The 20,256-nt window shown below is 39.9% G+C and overlaps 1 protein-coding gene across 2 annotated transcripts in view; it reads left to right on the top strand.

Annotated features, from left to right (window-relative positions):
- IGSF11 (immunoglobulin superfamily member 11) overlaps positions 1-20,256 on the top strand; it is a 190,000-nt gene that overhangs the window by 73,120 nt on the left and 96,624 nt on the right. The window contains exon 1 of one of the 2 annotated variants that reach the window (XM_043998254.1): positions 3,921-3,940. The exons of the other annotated variant lie outside the window; for it this stretch is intronic. The gene's annotated coding sequence lies outside the window, so the exon portion shown is untranslated. Of the gene's footprint in view, positions 1-3,920; positions 3,941-20,256 lie in introns of those variants that run through there. 2 annotated transcript variants of the gene reach the window in all.

Raw genomic sequence — 20,256 nt, 5'->3', positions numbered from 1 at the left:
GAGTACCTGAGTTCAAATCCGGCCTCAGACACTTTGACACTTACTAGCTGTGTGACCCTGGGCAAGTCACTTAACCCCCATTGCCCCGCAAAAAAAAAAAAAAAAGATTCTCTTTCTTCTGATGTCACCCCATCTATTTCTCACCAACAAGAAACCAGTGCTCTTGGTGAATTTATCTTCTCATTGTGACCCACAATGAATTTACCATTTCTGTCCCCCATCTTTGCTCATCCTTTCTTGGTTGTCCCCTTCCTAGAATATGCAGCTTCTCCATGAGCCCCCCCCCCTTCTTTGAAATACCTCTGATTCACCAGCACTTAAAACTTGATTATACACATTTATTTATTGCTCTATTTGATGGATGTCACCTGGGTTTCCCAGCTGCCCTGTAAGAGCAGGAGCTGTGTTTGCCTTCATTGTAGCCTTCACAGGTACAGTCCTGGGCATAGGGTAAGGCTATGCCCAGGAAATACTCTTGATTGACAGTGGGAATGGGAGGATGAGAAAGGATTGGGGTTGGAGTGAAATCCTTATATTATTCCCTGGTTCCTCTCTACTGACTCATAACTAAGAACAGAGATGTACTGTGCTTGTCTGTCCCCAAAAGAAAATGAAGTTGATTTGTTCTATTTTTAGCCACCTTGATGGGGTCCATTTATAACATGCTTTTTTAAATAGTGGTTTAAAAAAAGTCTCCAGTGTTTCTTTAACGTGGCCAAACTCCTTTATAAATGCTGGCATTAGGTGGCAGGAGTCGCAGGACTAACACCTGTCTTTTGGCCAAATGATCTTCCAGCTTATGAAAGGGCTAAAGAAAGAGGCTGCCCTGTTAAACCTGATATACTTGCCTGAAGTTATTAGTTATTGAAACGTGTTGACCTTCAGTGAAACTTGTTTGTTTTGGGGTTTCTTTTGATACTGAGAACTTCAAGAGAATCCTTTGAATCACAGATCCCAGCACATTCCAATACACTAAGCCTACTCCGTAGAAGCTAATCCTTGTACCCCATCTCCTGGTCAGGTGCTGTGAGGGATCACAGAAGCAACCTGTCCTTAAAGGTACGCAAAAAAGGAAAGGGACTTGAAGAGACAGAGACAGAGAAGGAGGGAGAGACAGAGAAACAGAGAGAGACAGACCGAGACATAGAGGGAATGGAGAGAGGAGCAAAGAGACAGAGACAGACAGAGACGGAGAGACTGAGAAAACTAGATACACACAGACACAGACACACACACACTCACAGATAGAGACAGACAACCTGGCTGCAAGATGGAGAGAAGATAGGCGGAAGGAAGCAGCAGAAAATTTGCCAGGCAGCTAACACACAGAGCTGTTATTCTGCCTCCCGCTCTGATTCCCTTGAGTCAGCTTTTCCTCCCCCAGGAAAACAACAAAGCCTTTTCTTGTAGAAGTAGGACATTGACTCCTAGTTAATAATTCATATCATTGATCTTTTTTTTTATTAAGAAATATGTCTTCTGGTGTTTCTTTTTCTTTCTTCCTTTTTTTTTGTCTTTCTTTTAAAGCAACACATAACTGCCTACTTACAAAGAGACATAAAACAACCTGTAATTGTGAAACACTCAGCAGCCTCATTGTCACATGACTTGGACTCAAACTTTTGAGTCCTGGCTCTTCAGTACATGTTTGCTCTGTAACTGTGGGCAACTTTTAATGAATGAATGAATGAGTCAACTAGCAACAAGTATTTGGTAAGCACCTACTATGGGCAGGCACTCTGCTAAGCAGCTGGGAATACAGGAGATGAAAATTTCCATTTGCAATGAATTTTACATTTTAACCTACCTAAGCTTTAATTTCCTCACCTACAAAGTGGGTAGAATAATAATTATACTGCTTTCCTCACAGGGTTGTTTTGAGGAAATTGCTTTGTAAACCCCTTAACATTGTATAACTTTTGCCTTTGGTCTAAGGCAGCCTATATTGGATTATATTACTAGAAGTGTCCAAAAGCTCTCGTTCTAATACTGTTTCATTTACAACTTTACCCCACAGTGTACATTACAAATGCCCAGTATTATAGTGAGGCTCCGGTGTAGTTTATTCACTTATTTTATTCTGAGGGAAAGGAAACTTTCATCAGATAAGGCCTCAGATCATTCCAAGGTACACTTGGACACTGTGTTCAAAAAGCTGCTCATTCGTTCAACAAACATTTATTAGGCATCCAGTATATATAGCTCATTGTGATAGGCTCCAGTGTGTATGTCCAAATGATAAGTAGATCCTTATTTGCTAGGGCAGAAGTCTTCACCTTTTTTGTGTCTTGAATTCCTTTGGTAGTATGTCAAAGCCACGGACAGATCCCCTTCCTAGAGTAGTATTTTTGAATACATAAAACAAAATACCTGGGATCACAAAGCAAACCAATTATACTGAAATACAGTCATCAAAATCTATGAAAAGAAAGTTAATGGATCCCAGGTTAAGAACTCCTTCTTTAGAAGATTCAGCTGCCTGTTTGTATTCACAAATGATGGGATGATTCCACCCATCATTTAGAATATGTTTTCATTTCCAGTAGCATGCCATTTGCTTTATTAAGAAATAGGTAGTTCTCAATTTAAAAAGATGATCAGTGGGGTCCATAACAGGAAAGCACTGGAGAGGGTATGGCTTGTGGAGGAATGGAGTACTAAACAATATAACAATAATTTGTTGTGGTTGTTGTTTCAGTCATGTTTGACCCTTTGTGACCCCAATTTTAGGTTTTCTTGGTAAAGGTACCAGAGTTATTTGCCATTTCCTTCTCCAGCTCATTTTGCAGATGAGGAAACTGAGGCAAACAGGGTCAAGTAACTTGCCCAGGGTTACCCAACTAGGAAGGGTCTGAGGCTGGATTTGAGCTCAGGTCTTCCTGACTACAGGTTAGGCACTCCATCTGTCTAGCTGCCCTTACCATGGATCAGTAGAGTTATGTTCAAATTTTGTGCACAGTATAATTATTCCAAAAATATAGACAAGATGAGATCTTACATACTAATAAATATCTCTTGGATTTTCTTTCTTTATGGTTTATGTGGTAATTCAGAGATGTTATATCGTCAATAAACTGTGACAAGTAGCATAGAAGTCTAGAAGTTTTCTTAAAATGAAATCAAGAATTTGAAAGTATGAAATTCAGGTTGAAACTATAAGTTTATCAGAGGTCGGAAGAATTTATAAGACCTGCATTATTTCTTTAGGATAATAAGGGGGTTCCTATTGTTTTTCCTTTTTGTTTACTTAAAACATTTATTGGATATATACGAGTAGAACTCAGTGAACACTTAAATAGTGTGTGCTGATACTCTTGAAAATTAGCCCAAAAAAGGTCCTTTCTCCATCCCTAGTTTAGGTCATCACATCTTACTTAAAGTGTTGCCAAAAACCGGGGTGGCTAGGTGGCACAGTGGATAAAGCACCAGCCCTGGATTCAGGAGTACCTGAGTTCAAATCCAGCCTCAGACACTTGACACTTACTAGCTGTGTGACCCTGGGCAAGTCACTTAACCCCAATTGCCTCACTAAAAAAAAAAAAATTAAAATTAAAAATTAAAATGTTGCCCAAACCCCCCTGACTGACTTTGTTGCCATCTTAAGTTGTCAAAGAAGTCTCCCTAATGTATCCTTTCTTATCTATCTACTACCCCCAAACAAAAAAATCACACATTTATCAGTGGCTTCCCTTTGTCTTTGGTTAAAATGTAAATGCTTTAACCTGTCATTTAAGGCCCTGAGTGATTTGACTCTAGTTTTATTTCATATTACTCACAAATGGTATCTTCTTTTTTTACTCCCACCATTCTTAGGACACATACCCTCTTCATCTTTTCCTGCTAAAATACTTAAATCGTCTTTCAATGTCCTGGCCTAGTGGCTTCTCCTTCACAAAATCTTCCCTGATCTGCTCATCTAAAAGTGATTTCTTCTTCAAATGTATGTATTTATTTTTATTAGAAAATAGAGTATGGATTTCTCCTTTGCTCCTTCTATTATGATTAGTAATATAGATGGCTTGAATTATTAGATTAGTACTTTTGAAAAATTTGGGTCACTTTAAATTCTGCTTGCTTTTTATTTTCTTTCTTCTTTTGTTCTTAACTTTTTTTTAAAGAAAGTTACAGAAAATGGTCAGAAGAGTTCTTAACCTGCTGTTCACAAATTTAAAAAAAAAGCTATACTTTCTTCCCACTATTCTTCAATATAATTAGTTTCCTTTATAATCCTATATATCTTATTCTCTGCTTGTAAAAACCCTATCCTGAGAAGAGTCTATGTGTTTCACTAGATTGTCACAGGCATCCATGGCACAAAAAGAAAATTAAGAATCCCTATTCAATTAGAAAGAATGGCCTTGATGTACTTCCTCTTATGAAATCAGTCCTTAGCATAACAAATATATTACCGCTATATTGGACAAAGGGAGGATGCTTGGCCAAAATGGATAGGTTAGAGGAAGTGGTTCTGCTTATGAGACAAAAATCTGATGGCAAAGATAAAATAAAACTTATTCCATTTTCATCTATCTCTTTCAGAACTGATTCTGAACCTCAGTGGTATAATCTGGTTTTACTTTGCTTATAGTCACACAAATAGTGATTGGAATTCCAGCTTCATGAACTAGTGTGTACCTGGGAAGTCCTATAGTGCTCTAAATTTCATAGCTGAAATAGAGCAAAAGCTTTCACTGAGTTTTGCTATTGAGGCAGTTCATTGTGCATTATCCAGTGTCAAGGCAATAGAAAAGGAATTAGGAAGCCTGGAATCTGAAAACCAGCTTTCAGATTTTATTTTAGTGTGGAATGTTGTTGACCCAACCAGAGCTGTGAAATCAACATGGCGGCAGCCTGGACTTTCAGAGCATGGTATCATATTTTGCCTTCTGTAACTCATTTGTTTGTACATTCTTTCATTTCTAAGAAGGAAGGAAAGAAACATTTGTTAAGTACTTACTATGTGTCAGACACTGTGCTGAGCACATTGCAAATAGCATCTCATTTTGTGCTCGGTAGGTGCTGTTATAATCCTCATTTTACAATTGAGGAAACTGAGGTCAATAGAAGTTAAATGACTTGCCCAGTGTCACACATCTCTAAAGTATCTGAAGCTGAATTTGAACTCAGGTCTTTCTCACCATCATTCTATTCACTGGGCCATCTAGCTTTGCCCTTTAGGAAGACCTAAGAAACCTACAGAGACAATTATAGTACAAAATAAGAAGTGATACATTTATAAAAGATATATGAATCTTTAGTTATCTCATCTGTCAAATAAGGAGGGGGAGTTGGACCAGATGATAACTAAGGTTCATTTTAGTACTAAAATTCTATGACTTTATAAATATTTATTGAGTACCTACGTTCTTCTGTGGGGCTGGGATGGGAGGAGGAGGAAGAGGAGGGAGGATACAAAGATGAATAAGATCCATGTCCTCAAAAGGCTTGCATTTCTTTATAGCTGTGAGATCTGAATGTGCCATTGTTACATTTGACCTTTTAAACAGTTTCAGTGTCCTCAATGAGCCATACTTAACATTAAATGGCAAGGCAGCATAGCTAATAGGAAGCTGGAACATGGCCAGTCTACTAGCAATGAGACTTTCTGTAACACATTTCTGCTAGGCCAGACACATTGAGAGAATGGGTGGCAGTTGCCTCTTCAGGTTGTGGTTGTGTGGTTGTGTGGTTGTGTCGTTCATATTTTTTGGGAGAATTCAAATTTCAAACATTCTACTCTTCACAGTACCTGGCACACAGGCACTTAATAAATTTTTGTTGTTTGATTTGTTCCCATAAACCATCAGAATGTTCCATAAATTCCAATATTTCAGCAAATAGTAATTGAATGAGTCATTAAGCATTATAATAAAACGTGCATAAATCACCAAATATTAAAGACCACAAAATGGAGAACCAGAAGCTTAAAAAATGATGATCGTTTAGAAAATTTGCTCTGTTTTCTTTGCCAAGAAGAACGGTCTTTTTGATTGAAAAGGACAGATCAAAAATAGCAAATAGGGAGTTGATACCCAAAATAAGTAGGGGAGAGTTTGAGAAAAGAATTGGCTGGCTTGCTGAGTTTAGGTCACCAGACCCAGATGGTTTATGGCTCAGAATACTGTAAGACGTAATTTCTGAACCACTTTGAGTGATCTACTTAAGACTGTGGAGAATGGGAGAGAAGTTTGCAGGACTGGAGAAGGGCAGTTGTCCTCATTTTCGAAAAAGGGATGAGTTTTTGTCCTACAAAAACTAGTCATTGCCGATTAGAGCTGTCCTCATGTAAAATGGGCTGCTGCAGAAGGTAGGGAGTAGATTTCCCCTCACTCAGGGGTTTCAGTTAGATCCCCATATGCTGGAAATCCTGTAGCAAAGGTTTCTCCACCCTGGAGAATTCTGAGGTCATCCAACTGCACGAGCCTGATTCATCGTTAGGCATTTTATATTATTTCTTACATCCAAACGATCATTTGTAATAGGTTATTGTCTGCATTTACCCATGGAATGTCATTAGAATATCATTTAAATCCCCCACAAAATTCCAGAATCACCGAAGTCCATGATTTGTAGTCACATAGCTTCACCAGGAGACCATTATTGTCAGTAACTTGTGCTTTGACACCAGCAAGCATCTCAAGTTGTCATAAGTACCACAGAGTTTCCCAACATGTTATGCTAGTCATTTTTAGGTCACATTCATCCTGCTGTGCCTGGTTAAGGGAATAACTTGGGGGTCCATCCAGCTGGGTGTCATAATCTAGGCAGTACATGTTCCTATCTGCTTAGTTCTTCTGTGTCTGTTACTTGACTAAAAAGTATTTTTTTTTTTTTGGGTGGAGCAAGGAGGGTTAAGTGACTTGTCCAGGGTCACACAGCTAGTAAGTGTCAAGTGTCTGAGGCCGGATTTGAACTCAGGTCCTCCTGAATCCAGGGCCGGTGCTTTATCCTTTTTTTTTTTTTTTGGTTGACTAATATTTTTAAGCGGTGGTGTATCTCACTGGGATGCTCCATAGAAGAGTTTCTTTACCTTCTTTGTGCCATGTGCCTTTTTGCAGTCTGGTGAAGCTTAGGGACCCCCTTTCTGATAAAATCTCTTAATTGAAGGAAATGCTAAATTTCATTTTGAGGTTAGTGGAAATAAAGATGTAATTTTTTTTGCCATTCAAGTTTATGGACCCCCTGAAATCCATCCATGTACCCCCAGATTAGGAACTCCCATTCTAAGGCGTTTAGGAGTTTGATGTCATGAGTTCAATATTATATGCAAATAGAAACATCTAGGGAACTTCATCATCTGCCTCAGGGATCTTAACTTGTGGTCAAATAAATGGAAAATATTTATTTATAACTATTTAAATTTAGTTGAAACTGTATGTCAATATAATGGGTTTCCTTTGTAATCCCTTTGTGTGTTATTTTATGTCCTGAGAAGGGCTCCATAGACTCCTAGACTATCAAAGGGGTCTATGACCCCTCAAAAGGTATACCAGAGTTTTAAAAAAACCAAACCAACCCAGAAGTTCATAAAAGCACATTAGCTCCAGCTCCTCCATCACTAAGGTAGGACCACCCCTTATCCTCACCTCTTCCTTAGTCTACCAGTTGCCTTTTTGTGATTCTTTTTTTTTCTTTCAACACTGTCCCAAGTCCTGGATCCAAAGAACAACCAGTCTTGGCTTTTATACTAGGCACTGTGCTAAGCACTGGGGATAGAAAGAAAAGTGGAAGCTAGTTTTTGCTTTCAAGGCACTCAAAAGCTAATGGGGGAGAAAACATGCATTACAACTATGTAGAAACAAGATATTATAGGATAATTGGGGGTAGTCTCAGAGGGAAAGCATTAAGATTAAGGAAGATTAGGAAGGGTTTTTTGCATTAGATGAAACTTTAGTGAAGCCAGGAGACAGATGAGGAGGGAGAAAATTTGAGGTATGAGGGACAATCAAGTGAAAATGCTGCTAGTAGGAGAGATATAGAGTATGTCTTGTTCAAGGATTATCAAAAAGGCCACTGCCATTGGACTGAAGAGTAGAAAGGGGTCATGGTGTAAAGTAAAAGAAGACTACAAAGGTAGAATGGGGCCAGGTTGTGAAGGTCTTTGAATGCCTGAACATTTTATATTTGATTCTAGAGGTAATAGGGAGCCATTGGAGTTTATTGAATAGGGGTGGGTGTGTGTGTGTGTGTGTGTGTGTGTGTGTGTGAGAGAGAGAGAGAGAGAGAGAGAGAGAGAGAGAGAGAGAGAGAGGTAGGTGTGTGTGTGGGAACATGGTCAGACTTATGCTTTAGGAAGACCAGTTTGACAAATGAATGGAGAATAGATTGGAATGGGAAAAAGATGTGAGGCAGGTAGACCAGTAGGCCAGACTTGAAGGCCTTGGGAATTTAATCTTCTAACTTTCAATGTTTAGATTTCGGCTTTGCCACTGATTACTTGTGTGACCTTGGGCAAGTTCCTTCTCCTCTCTGGGCCTCAGTTTCCTCATTAGAGAGGGGTTTGGATTAAATGACTGCCAAGTTTTCTTCCAGTTTAAAATTTTCGATCCTGTGAACACTGGATGATTTGGGTGAAAATGCCTAGAATGCACTGCCTCCTTTTCTTCTTAGAATCCTGTCAGGCAGAGTCCTTTCCTGATCCTGCTACCTTTCAGTGCTTTCCCCTTATTATGCCTACTTTGCTTATATTCTGAGTTCAGGTTGCCAAGTTCATATTGTCTTTGAAGCCTTCCCTCCCCACCCCCTCCTTCCTTAGGATAATTAAGGGCAAAAATAGCTTTTTAAAAAATTTTCATACCCATCTTGGCACAATATGTGGCAGACAGCAGGTGCTGAATAAATGCTTTTAAAATTTTTTTTCCTTTTATCATAAACTTAAGAAATGGTAACCAACGTAATTTTATTTTTTATTTAAGAATTATCAACAAACAATAAATGAATGTTGAACGAATAAATAGTATTTAAATTTGATTGGATATTTTAAAATGCAGGGATATGGCAAGATGGAGAACAGTACAAGAATACATATAGTGTTATCACCCCTGGATGCCCTGGGAGTTGGCCCTCCCTTGGGATTTCTTGGGCTGCAAACCAGCTTGCAAGAACCTTTGGGGTTCTGCCAATTCACTTGGGCTTTGAGTTTCCCAGTGTTAACACCTCTTATCATTTCTCTTTGAAATGCTAATTAGATGATTAACCACTGCTGGAAGCTCTTCATTTCTTCTGGTTCTGCAGGGTCACCTCCACAGCCCCCATGGGAGAGATCATTCTCTAGGCTGTTGGAGGTAACCAGAGCAACATCACTCTTCTGGTCAGATAAAAATCTATCCAAGGGCATGTTCAACCTTTGGGTGAAGATTCTCCTTTCCAGTAATAAAGCCTGGAAGATGGATTAATATAACTTGAGTCGATTAGTCATAAGGAATTAACTTCCCAGCCAATCTCTCAGTTCTCTCTTCTGATTATTTCTTTTTCTACCTGTTTTCCTGCCCTGGTGACATTTTCTGTGTTCCATATATGCTACTTTCCCTCTTACCCATGTTTCCCCACATTCTATTTTTATGGTTGCTACCTTAGGGACACCAAAATGTGGAGGAGATAATAGGGTTAATCCATTAGTTATAACTCCAAATTATGTAATATTGGAAATAATGATGATTTCTCCCAAATAAGTGCTTTGGTGGTAATTTTGCTTTTGAGAAGGGAGTAATTTAAGACCTTTGTATTGCACAGTAAAAGTGTTCACTACAGTGAAGAAGATGTAGTATAAGAGGGAGAGTGGGGCTTGGAGTCAAGCGACCTGGATTTACATTCTGCCTCATAGACTTATTAGCTTCGTGACCCTGGAGAAGTCACAACCTCTCCTAAAACTGTTTTTTTCTCAGTTGTAAAATATGGATGAGTCAGAAGTGGGGTGGAGCATTGCTGGGACATCTGCATGAAAGCATTCCCAGTGGGTAGGCACAAGTCTAGAGAGTGGGACCCTCAGGCCATAGGTTTATATTACCATAGATAGCTCCATATATGTTTCTTATCCTCTATCCTTCAGTTTCCTTCTCTATGGTGGTTATCTCCTCCTCTCCTTTGGTCAGAAATGGGCAAAGGATTTCACAATTCCCCCAAAATGTTTTATTCTGTTTGAAAAGGAGTGGCTTGGGGGCAGCTAGGTGGTGCAGTGGATAAAGCACTGGCCTTGGATTCAGGAGGACCTGAGTTCAAATCCAGCCTCAGACATTTGACACTTAACTAGCTGTGTGACCCTGCGCAAGTCACTTAACCCTCATTGCCCTGGGAAAAAAAAAAAAAGAGTGGCCTGTGAATTAGAAGAAAAATATGAAAAAAGACTCCTTAAAGGAGAAACTAAATGTAGGGAAGGCTAAGGCAAACTGAACGTGCATTAATTAGGGTTTTTGCTTTTGCTTTTTTTTTTTTTTTTGGCCTAAGAGTCTTAGGAAATGATTTACAAGGCTGAATTCCATGACCTCTCAAGGACCTCTCTGGTTTTAGAATATTATGAAATAAAAATGTGTGGTTCAGGGAAGAGGGCAGAAAAAACAAAAAGAGATTTCATTTAATCAGAGCTGGTGCTCCTGGCCTTCAGGCATCCAGATAAACAGAATTTGGCAGGGAATGACTTATCATAAGACCATCATCAGTCAATTAAAGTCAATATCAATTACTGGAATATTAATTAAAACAACAGCTTCCCTAAAGAAAAGCATGTGACTAAGTGAAACATATTTTTCTCCATGGAGAACTCAGAACCAACTCAATCCTAGGTGCTTACCAAATGTACTTAGAGGAAATAAATGTAAGGTTTTGGAGTTTTGTGAATTTAACGATTATTTCTACCATTAAAACCCAGAACCCCCTCCCTCCCATGAATGAATGAGTGATAAACCATTTAAGTACTTACATGTGCTAGATACTGTGCTAAGCTCTGGGTATACAAATACAAGTAGTCAGGATGAAAACATCCTTCTGGAGTTTACCTTCTAATAGGAAGGGAAGCTAGGAAGTGGGGGAACTGGGGGAAGTTCCCCCATAGACAGGAAGTGACTGTGGAGGTCAATTTAAACTGAAAATTCATTTATGGAAGCCTATCATTCCAGAGGCAAAGACCAGAGTTCCTGTGGGAGAGAATTGAGGGGAATCCTGGAGTGTAGACAGCTTAGTTTGGAAATGACCCTCTTTTCGGTTCTTCTGTTCTCCTTTTAAGGATTTTCGTGTAGCCTTTTGGGGGGGGTGGGGGGGCAGTGAGGGTTAAGTGACTTGCTCATGGTCACACAGCTAATAAGTGTTAAGTGTCTGAGAATGCATTTGAACTCAGGTCCTCCCTGAATCCAGGGTCGGTACTTTATCCACTGCTTCACCTAGCTGCCCCCCTTGGTGTCTCCTTTTAATAAATGTCAGTGAAAGCTATACAATGGAAAATTTAGTTTGTCAGCTGATCAGGTCCCTTTTAGATGAAAGAACTCCACTGCCCATTGGAACTTATTCTGGTGCTGTTATTCCTGGGGAGAATAAATATGTAGTAGAATAAAAAATGGATCATGGCAGGTCTAGCCTCAGTGTTCCTCATTTTTGTGTGTGCCACTGGAGGCTCCTAACATCTGGATGAATCTCAGTGATCAGTGCTAAGCAGCTTGGACTAGTGCAAAGAGCTATGCTCTTAGGCTCATGTCCTGGTTCTACCACTTAGTGGCAATATGGCCTTGGGCAAATTGCTTCCTCTTTTGGAGCCTCAGTTTTCACATTTGTAAACCAAAGGAGCTGAACTAGATGATTTCTGTCCCTTGTAGTTTTGACGTTCTTTGACTGACTTTTTGCAGATTTAGGCATGGTCAGCTCCTAGTGCCCAGTTTGCTTCTGTCTAGTGAACATAGGGTACCCACCTGACTTTCCTAGGTATTCACTGCCACCTACCTATCTTTCCTCCTGGGGGAGGGGCTCCTTTCAGCTCTTCCTCCCAGGAGAATATTATTCTTTAGCCATCCTACTCTACTGTCTCTGAAATAAGCACATGACCATTCTTTAATTTCTCTTTGGGCAATGGTTCTTAACCTGGAGTTCATGAATTCTTTTTGTTTGTTTGTTTGTTTGTTTGTTTTTGCAGGTAATGGGGGTTAAGTGACTTGCCCAGAGTCACACAAATAGTAAGTGTCAAGTGTCTGAGGCTGGATTTGAACTCAGATACTCCTGAATCCAGGGCCGGTCCTTTAACCACTGTACCATCTAGCTGCCCCATATGAATTCTTTTTTAAAAATTATTTTGATAACTGTATTCCATCTTGATTGGTTTCCTTTGTAATCTTGTGTATTTTAATTTGCATATTTTAAAACATCATTCAACTAAGGGGTCCATAGGTTTTACCAGATAGGTAGGGGTGTGTGTGTGTGTGTGTGTGTGTGTGTGAGAGAGAGAGAGAGAGAGAGAGACAGAAATGGTTAAGGATCCCTGTAGATGTAGAGGTAGGTAGTAGGTTTTTAAGTGACAAACAATAGGAAAAAGTGACAGTCACTACAGAAAACTAAATGACATTTTTTTTTTACTTTTTTTTTTTAGTGAGGCAATTGGGGTTAAGTGACTTGCCCAGGGTCACACAGCTAGTAAGTGTTAAGTGTCTGAGGCTGGATTCGAACTCAGGACCTCCTGAATCCAGGGCCGGTGCTCTATCCACTGTGCCATCTAGCTGCCCCTAAATGACATTTTAAGACTTTTGGAGTTGGTAGGCCTAATTGACAGTCATAGACTCATGCTTCCCTCGATGATGGCTGTAATGATGGTAGCTAGGTGGTGCAATCAGTTGAGTTCTGGGCCTGGAGTCAGGAAGACCTGAGGTCAAATCTGGTGTTAGACACTTACTTTGTGATCCTGGGCAAGTCATTTAAACTCTATCTACCTCAATTTCCTCGTCTCTATTTGAGGATCATAATAGCATCTACATTGCAGGGTTGTTGTGAGGATATTTGCCAAGTACCAGGCACATAGTAGGTACTTAATGTATGCCTATTACCTTCTCTCTTTCCTTATCAGGGCTGGGCCAGTGGTCTGGGGGGCAGGTTGCTGCTACTTTCTCAGGGCTCTTTGTATTTATCTACCAGTTGGTCAATAATGTTTGCTGGTGTTGGTGAGGAAGATAGGTACTAGGAAGACCAAGACAGAGATGACAGCCCTTGGACACAAAGGGACCCATTTTACTGGGAAGATACCTCATATACACAGATAAGCATAGACAAAAATGTGTACAAACTACAACAATGCAAAGTTATTTCAGGGATAGGAAATGCTCACTGTTTGAAGCATCAGGAAGGGCCTCATAACTGAACATTTTGAATTGAATCTCTTTTCTACTGGAGACTTTAAACCAAAACATTTCAAGCCAAGACACCCCTCCCCCATTCTGTGTCCTATAATAATTCAATCTCAAAGTAATTTTAGACAACACTAAAAATGTACCATTTAATTTAATGCAAACTGTACCAGGTGATTCACGCAAAATAACACCTAATGCCTGTGGTTATATAATCGCTGTTTTGGTGTTTGCCAAGGCCCTTGAGTGGCAAGCAAAGATCTGATTTTTAATTGATCCAGTTTATATTTCCAAATAACTCTCTGGATGACAGATATCAGAAAACACCACCAGAATTTGTTGTAGACAGTACTTGAATTCTTACTGTGAAGTTGCAAGCACAGGTATTTACATAGTATTATAGGTAACTTGGGATCTATTTGTGAATTTTAGTTCTTATTTTTAATGTTCATTTGAGACATAAAACGAATGATTTTGGAGTTAAAGTCTTGAAAATTTGATCTTTCTCAAAAGTGTCATTCAAGTAGAGAGGATGGAGTTTTATTAAATGGCAGTAAATAACAGATTTAAACAATCTCGAGGCTTGTATGATGTAGACATATTTCTGTTACAAGTCAGTATATGTGCACCTAATATAGCCTTGGACATGATGGAAAATTTGATTTGAACTCCATTCATTTGGAATTTGCAAATTATTTGGCTAAGGCTTAACCTTTAAAAAGCCCTTTCTTCACAAAGCACATTAACAAATTTAAAGACTGAAGAGATATTATTGAGATACTAAGAGATACTAAGACTGAAGAGAATACCTTCTTTCTTCTGATTTAAAAAAATTATTATCAAGCTTAATAACACTAAAAAATACAAATAAGCAAACTCTTAAATTTTGGAGGGTGGAGGGGATTGGACCTGTGATTTCATTAATCTGGGAGAACGCCCAGTATGGAAATTCTGCCCAACCTTGCAGATTGATTTGTGTCTTGCAAAGTGTCCTCTCCATCTGTAGCTACTGCCCCTTCTACCCTGTGTCTATCTCTGCTCCTGTCTCTTTCTCTCTCTTTCTCTCTCTCTTTCTCTCTCTCTTTCTCTTTCCCTTTCCCTTTCCTTTTCTCTTTCCCTTTCCCTTTCTCTTTCTCTCTTTCCCTTTCTCTTCCTCTCTCTCTCTCTTTCTCCTCTTTCTCTCTCTCCCTCTCTCTCTTTCTCTCTCTTTCTCTTTTCTCCTTCTCTTTCTCTCTCTTTTTCTTTCTCTTTCTCCTCTTTTTCTTTCTCTCTGTACTTGTCTGTCTTTTTCTATGTGTCCTTGTCTCTCTGTCTCTGGTTCTGTTTGTCTCTGTCTTTCTCTGTTTGTCTCTATCTCAGCACCTGTCTCTGACTCTCTCTGTCTCTGTCTTTCCTGCAATGGTTGCCTCTCTTACTCAGCTGAGAAGGGATACTTCTCCCATCTTCTTTAGCCATTAAGGCCCCTTCCCCTGACAACTAGTCCAACCCTTGCCAACTATTACAGGTCGATAATGAACATGCAGAGCAATGTTTTAAAAATTGTTCCTTGACTGGCCTCTTTGTTCAAAGCAACGGAAAACCAAACAAAACCAAACCAGAAGCATAGTTGATTGAAGTCCAGAAGCTCTGCTTGAGATATTTGAACATCAGTCCATCTGTTGGACTCTTTTTTTTTTGGAGTTGGTTTTATTCTCATTTGTTACATATTCAATACACCCCACCAAGGTTACACTGATATTCCTTACCCTGATATCTCTTACAGAGAGCCCAGAAGCCCTCTGTGGATTCTAGAATTTCATAAACCAAGGGAAGTCTTAGAGCCTGTATAGCCTATATAGCCTGTGGGTCATTTCTAGGACTTTCCAAAGAGAGGTAGCTGAGAGAGGACTCCCTTTTTAAATGAATTTCTCCATCTATGCCTGGTCCTACATCTTTTAAAATGTTCCCTCAGAAATTTGCAGCTTATGAAGAGGATAAAGTGTGGAAAGTTTACAATCAAATAGTCATAAACTGAACTTGAAGCAAGCGTTGAAATCACAAGATCTGGCAAAGGGGTATTTTCTATTCCTATTTTTAAAAATAGGCCATCAATCAGTCAATTAACAAGCGTTTGTTAAGTACCTGCTAAGTGCCCAGCACTGTTCTGGGGCTGGGGCTACAAAGTAAAGGATGAAACAATCCCTTCCCTGTAGGATCTTTACATTTACCAACACAGTCTCTCTCAGGATTTTAGTCTGACTTTAAAAAACTATGACTTTCTTCTTGGATCTATTGGAAGCACGTTGGAAAATCTTCTAATTCCATACATTGTTGGCTGGTACATCAAGGGGGTGCGGACAGCTGTACTCTCAAAATGAACCTGATTTATATTCCACATAATTTTGCCCATAGGGAGTCTGACTCCAAAATTAATTTTCCACGTACTGCTTCATTATGTAGACCTTTTGCCACATTGATCTGGGAGGTATTCATTGGCAGCCTAGAACCTGTTTTCTGGCTCCTAGTTCAGTGTTCTTTTGAACATTACACAGCTATCAGGAATCATAGAATATTAGAACTGGAAGGTACCTCGGAGCAGAGATGTCAGCTATATTGGGTGGGCGTTAGAGATGGCAAGCATCCACAAAACTCCTGAATACAGCCAGAGCCATATTAAAATGTAATTGGGAAATATTTAACAAAATAAATAAAAATGCAGTAGAACAGAGATAATATGTGGTTTTCTAAGTCATTTTGCAACCTACAGTGATCCTGCTGTACAATTTAGTGGTACAGTTCTTTTTTTCCCCCCCTTTTCTCAGGGCAGTGAGGGTTAAGTGACTTGCCCAGGGTCACACAGCTAGTAAGTGTCAAGTGTCTGAGGCTGGATTTGAACTCAGATCCTCCTGAATCCAAGGCCAGTGCTTTATCCATTGCGCCACCTAGCTGCCTGGTACAGTTCTTTTTTTTTTTTTTTTTTTTGGTTTGTTTGTTTGGTTTTTTGGGGGTTTTGGAGGGGTTTTTTTGTGGGGCAGTGGGGGTTAAATGACTTGTCCAGGGTCACACAGCTATTAAGTGTCAAGTATCTGAGGCCGGATTTGAACTCAGGCACTCCTGAATCCAGGGCCGGTGCTTTAACCACTGCGCCACCTAGCTGCCCCCCCTACAGTTCTTTTTGAGTTTGATACCACCACCTTAGAGAATACCTAGGCTAATTTCTTCATTTTATAGGTGTGGAACCTGAGGCCCAGAAAGGAGAATTGACTTGTCTAGGGTCACACAGCTAATAAGAGGCAGATCTAGGATGCGCCTGGGGCTTCAAGTCTATTACTTTCCCCCTCAAATCTAACATCTTTGCACATACCACTTAACTTCCCATTATTGTATAGCATGAACCTCTGCACTATTCAGGTTGGTCTTCTTGCTGCGTTTCACAAAGGTTATACTTGATTCTTTGCTCTAAAATTACTCCCTCCTTCTCCAATACCTCCTACCCACCAAAGTTCTCAGTGTCTGAGGCTGCCAGCTAGGTATTGAGCAATCTGCTTTTGTGGGATGAGAGATTTCAGTGTTCATCGGAATTGTACTCAGGAGAAACAGTGAACAAATACAGAATCTAATAAAGAATGTAGTATGAATGATGATGGGCTTCATACTTCCAGGGGTCATTTTGATCCTGAAAGAGAAGCTTGTTCACTCACATCTCATGGAAAGTTTAAGTAGAAAGGCTTCTGGTATTTAATAATCATTAATTAAGCACTTTATTTGTGCTAGGCACTGGGGATGCAAAGATAGAAAGGAAACAGTCCCAGAATATACAAATGTAAGTATGGGTATTTCTAGTCCTCTAAAGTTGGTATAATCAAAGATGGTACAGAACCTAGATTGAATCAATCAATCAAAATTATAAACTAGAGGCAATTTGTGAGGAATAATGTGCTTTGATCATTGGATAAATATAGGTCATGCCACACAGTAGGGTGGTAGTTGAATCCAGTGGTGAAGACTCCTCAGAGGGAATGCTCTGGTTGGGGGGCAGGGTATGGGGAAGAGGACCGATTTTCTCTCCCTCTCCCCTCTCTATTGACCAGATGATAACCTTGTGAACTTTGATCGGTCAGAAGATCTGGATTTCCTAGGGCTACTTTGGTAATAGTGTCCACTAGGAAATGGGGATGAGGAAGGGAATGAGCATTTACATAGCACCTACAATGTGCCAGGCACTGTGCTAAGTGCTTTTTTAATTTTTATTTTTAATTTTTTATTTTTTTAGTGAGGCAATTGGGGTTAAGTGACTTGCCCAGGGTCACACAGCTAGTAAGTGTTAAGTGTCTGAGGCCGGATTTGAACTCAGGTACTCCTGACTCCAGGGCCGGTGCTCTATCCACTGCGCCATCTAGCTGCCCCCAAGTGCTTTTTACAAGTATCTCATTCGATGCTCCCAACAACCCTGTGAAGTAGTTGCTATTATAATCTTCATTTTATAGTTGAGGAAACTGAGACAGACAGACAGGTTAAGTGACTTGCTCAGGATAACACAGCAAGTAAGTATCTGAGGTCAAATTTGAATTCACACCTTCCTGATTCCAGGCCCAGTACTTTATCTGCTGCACTGCCTAGCTCCCTCTGACCTAGTAGCAGTGTTCCCAGAACAGCCATAGCTGACAGCAGTATCTGTTACATTGGACACACTGAGGAAAGGTAACCTCATGATTCTACGAGACATGGATCCTTTGAGTCCTGTAGAAGGCCACATTTACGGGGAACTTCATGGGGACTGCAACTGTGGATTGTGGCTTTGCTCTTTGGCTACATATGCTTTCTAAATTTGAGCCCATTTCCCCAAGGAATTTTATATGTGTGAGGGGGGAGTATGTCCCTGATTTGGGGGCAGTAGTCTATGTTATGTTGTCCTTGTTCTACCATCTTAGTAAATATCTTTGATAAAGTTAATTCAATCCAGCTGATAATTAATGGAGGAAGACACTAGTGGGGGCTTGGGAACAACAGTACTCAAAATCCCAGCCACTTAGAACCATCCTTAGAACTCTGAGGAGAGAAGTAATTAGCTACTCTTGAGAGATTTGGTGTACCAGTGTGAGTAAGAGTTGGGGAAATAGCCCCAGAGGGAGCATATACAGTTAGAGGTGGAACTTCAATATACATCTTCCTGACTACAGCGTTCTATCCATTATTCCATACTATCTCTTTGTATATTCAAATTATGTATGAAACCAGTACAAGATAATTTTGGGGGGAGGACACTAGGAAAAGGCCTCATGTAGGCAGTAACCCTGGAGCTGAACTTTGAAGGATGCTGGGAATACGTGCATGGACAATGGTCATTCAGAACACGGACGTGGAATATCGCCTTTGAAGAAGGGCACGTCTGTCTGGAATGCAGACATTATAACAAAGCTGGAAAGATAGATGGGAAACAATTTGTGCATGGCTTTAATGCCAAATAAGAATTGGTATTTGATCCTAGACACATTAGGAAGCCACTGGAGCTTCTTGAGTAGAATGATGGGATCGGACTTGTGCTTTAAGAGTATCACTGGGGGGGGGGGGAGGGGCAGGAGTGGTAGCATATGTCTGTGATCCTTGCTACTGGGGGAGGTGTAAGTTGACTAAAACTGATTGGTGTTTGCAGGAAATCCCGCATTAATATGGAGAGCCCATTGTAGCAGACAGCCACCAGGCTCAGGCTACTCAAGGAGGTGTGGGAGATGGAAGGGAATAAACATTTATTAAGCATCTACTATGTGCCAGGCACTATGTTAAGTGCTTTATAGATATTATCTCATTTGATCCTCAAAACAACCTTGGGAGATAGCGCTATTACTATTCCTATTTCATAGTTGAGGAAAATGACTTGAACGTAGGTTAAAGAACTTTCCTGGGGATCACACAGCTAGTAAGTGTCTGAGCCTGAATTTGAACTCAGGTCTTTCTGACTTGAGGCTCAATACCACCTAACTCCCTAAGGAAGGGCAAACTAGTCCAGATTGGAAAAAATGGAACAGGTTAAAGATTTTATGCCATTTAGCATGGGATCCGGGCTGTTAGAGTCCACTGTACTTGTCCTCCTGGGGGAGAGAGACCTCGTTTTTTTGTTTTTAAAGAAAAAGAAAGAAAAGAGACTCTCCCTTTTATAGCAGTCATTAAGTAGCCTCCTCTGTCTTCCTTCCTTTTCCCCTTCCCCATCTCTAATCTTCCAGGGAGTTAAGTATATAGAATTAGCATTATTTCATCATTGCAGCTGAACTGCTCTCCCTTTCCCCCCATTAATTACCTTTGTAAGCGACACTGTACCCTATGGAGGCTCAGTAAAAACCAAGTTATTGCTAGGCTAGATATTGTGGCTTGGCAAAGAAAACATTTGAAACCAGGACTGATGACTCCCTCGGTGTAGAAAATCTGTACCACTTTTATATCCCTCCCAGTGCCCATCAGAGTATAAGAATGGAGCAGCTTTTAATATAGTAAATGGTCATTGATGGAATGACTGTCTTTGCATCTCTTTCATTTAATTATCACAGAAATGCATTCTGATCAAATGTTGAAGAGCATCAAGTATAAAATACACTTCATATTTCTTTATGTCTCCTGCTGGCCTTGTAATTATCTTCTTTTTTTTTTTTTTTGCCTTGTTCAATTAAATATAGATTTTTTTTTTTCCAATTTGGAAGTCAAGGCAGCACTAGGTTATAGTCTTAGCTATAGAATGTTTATATTCATGAAGGTTACTTCATGGGTATATGTGCAATTCCCCATCTCCCCCCAATATTTTTTCACTACTAAATTTCTCTTCTCCCTCTGCTCTTTCTTCCTTCCCTTTCCTCACTTCCTTCTCTTCTTCTTCCTCTCTTCCCCTTCTTTCTCTTCTCCACCCCCTTTTCTCTTATCCCTGATTTTTACTCTCTAAAAAGGTAGGAATGTAGTAGGAAATTATGTATCTGGG

Source organism: Dromiciops gliroides, chromosome 3, assembly GCF_019393635.1.
Source record: "Dromiciops gliroides isolate mDroGli1 chromosome 3, mDroGli1.pri, whole genome shotgun sequence".
In the NCBI taxonomy this organism is placed as follows: Eukaryota; Metazoa; Chordata; class Mammalia; order Microbiotheria; family Microbiotheriidae; genus Dromiciops; species Dromiciops gliroides.
Note: the sequence above shows the minus strand (reverse complement) of the source record. Positions and strands in the feature narration are given on the sequence as shown.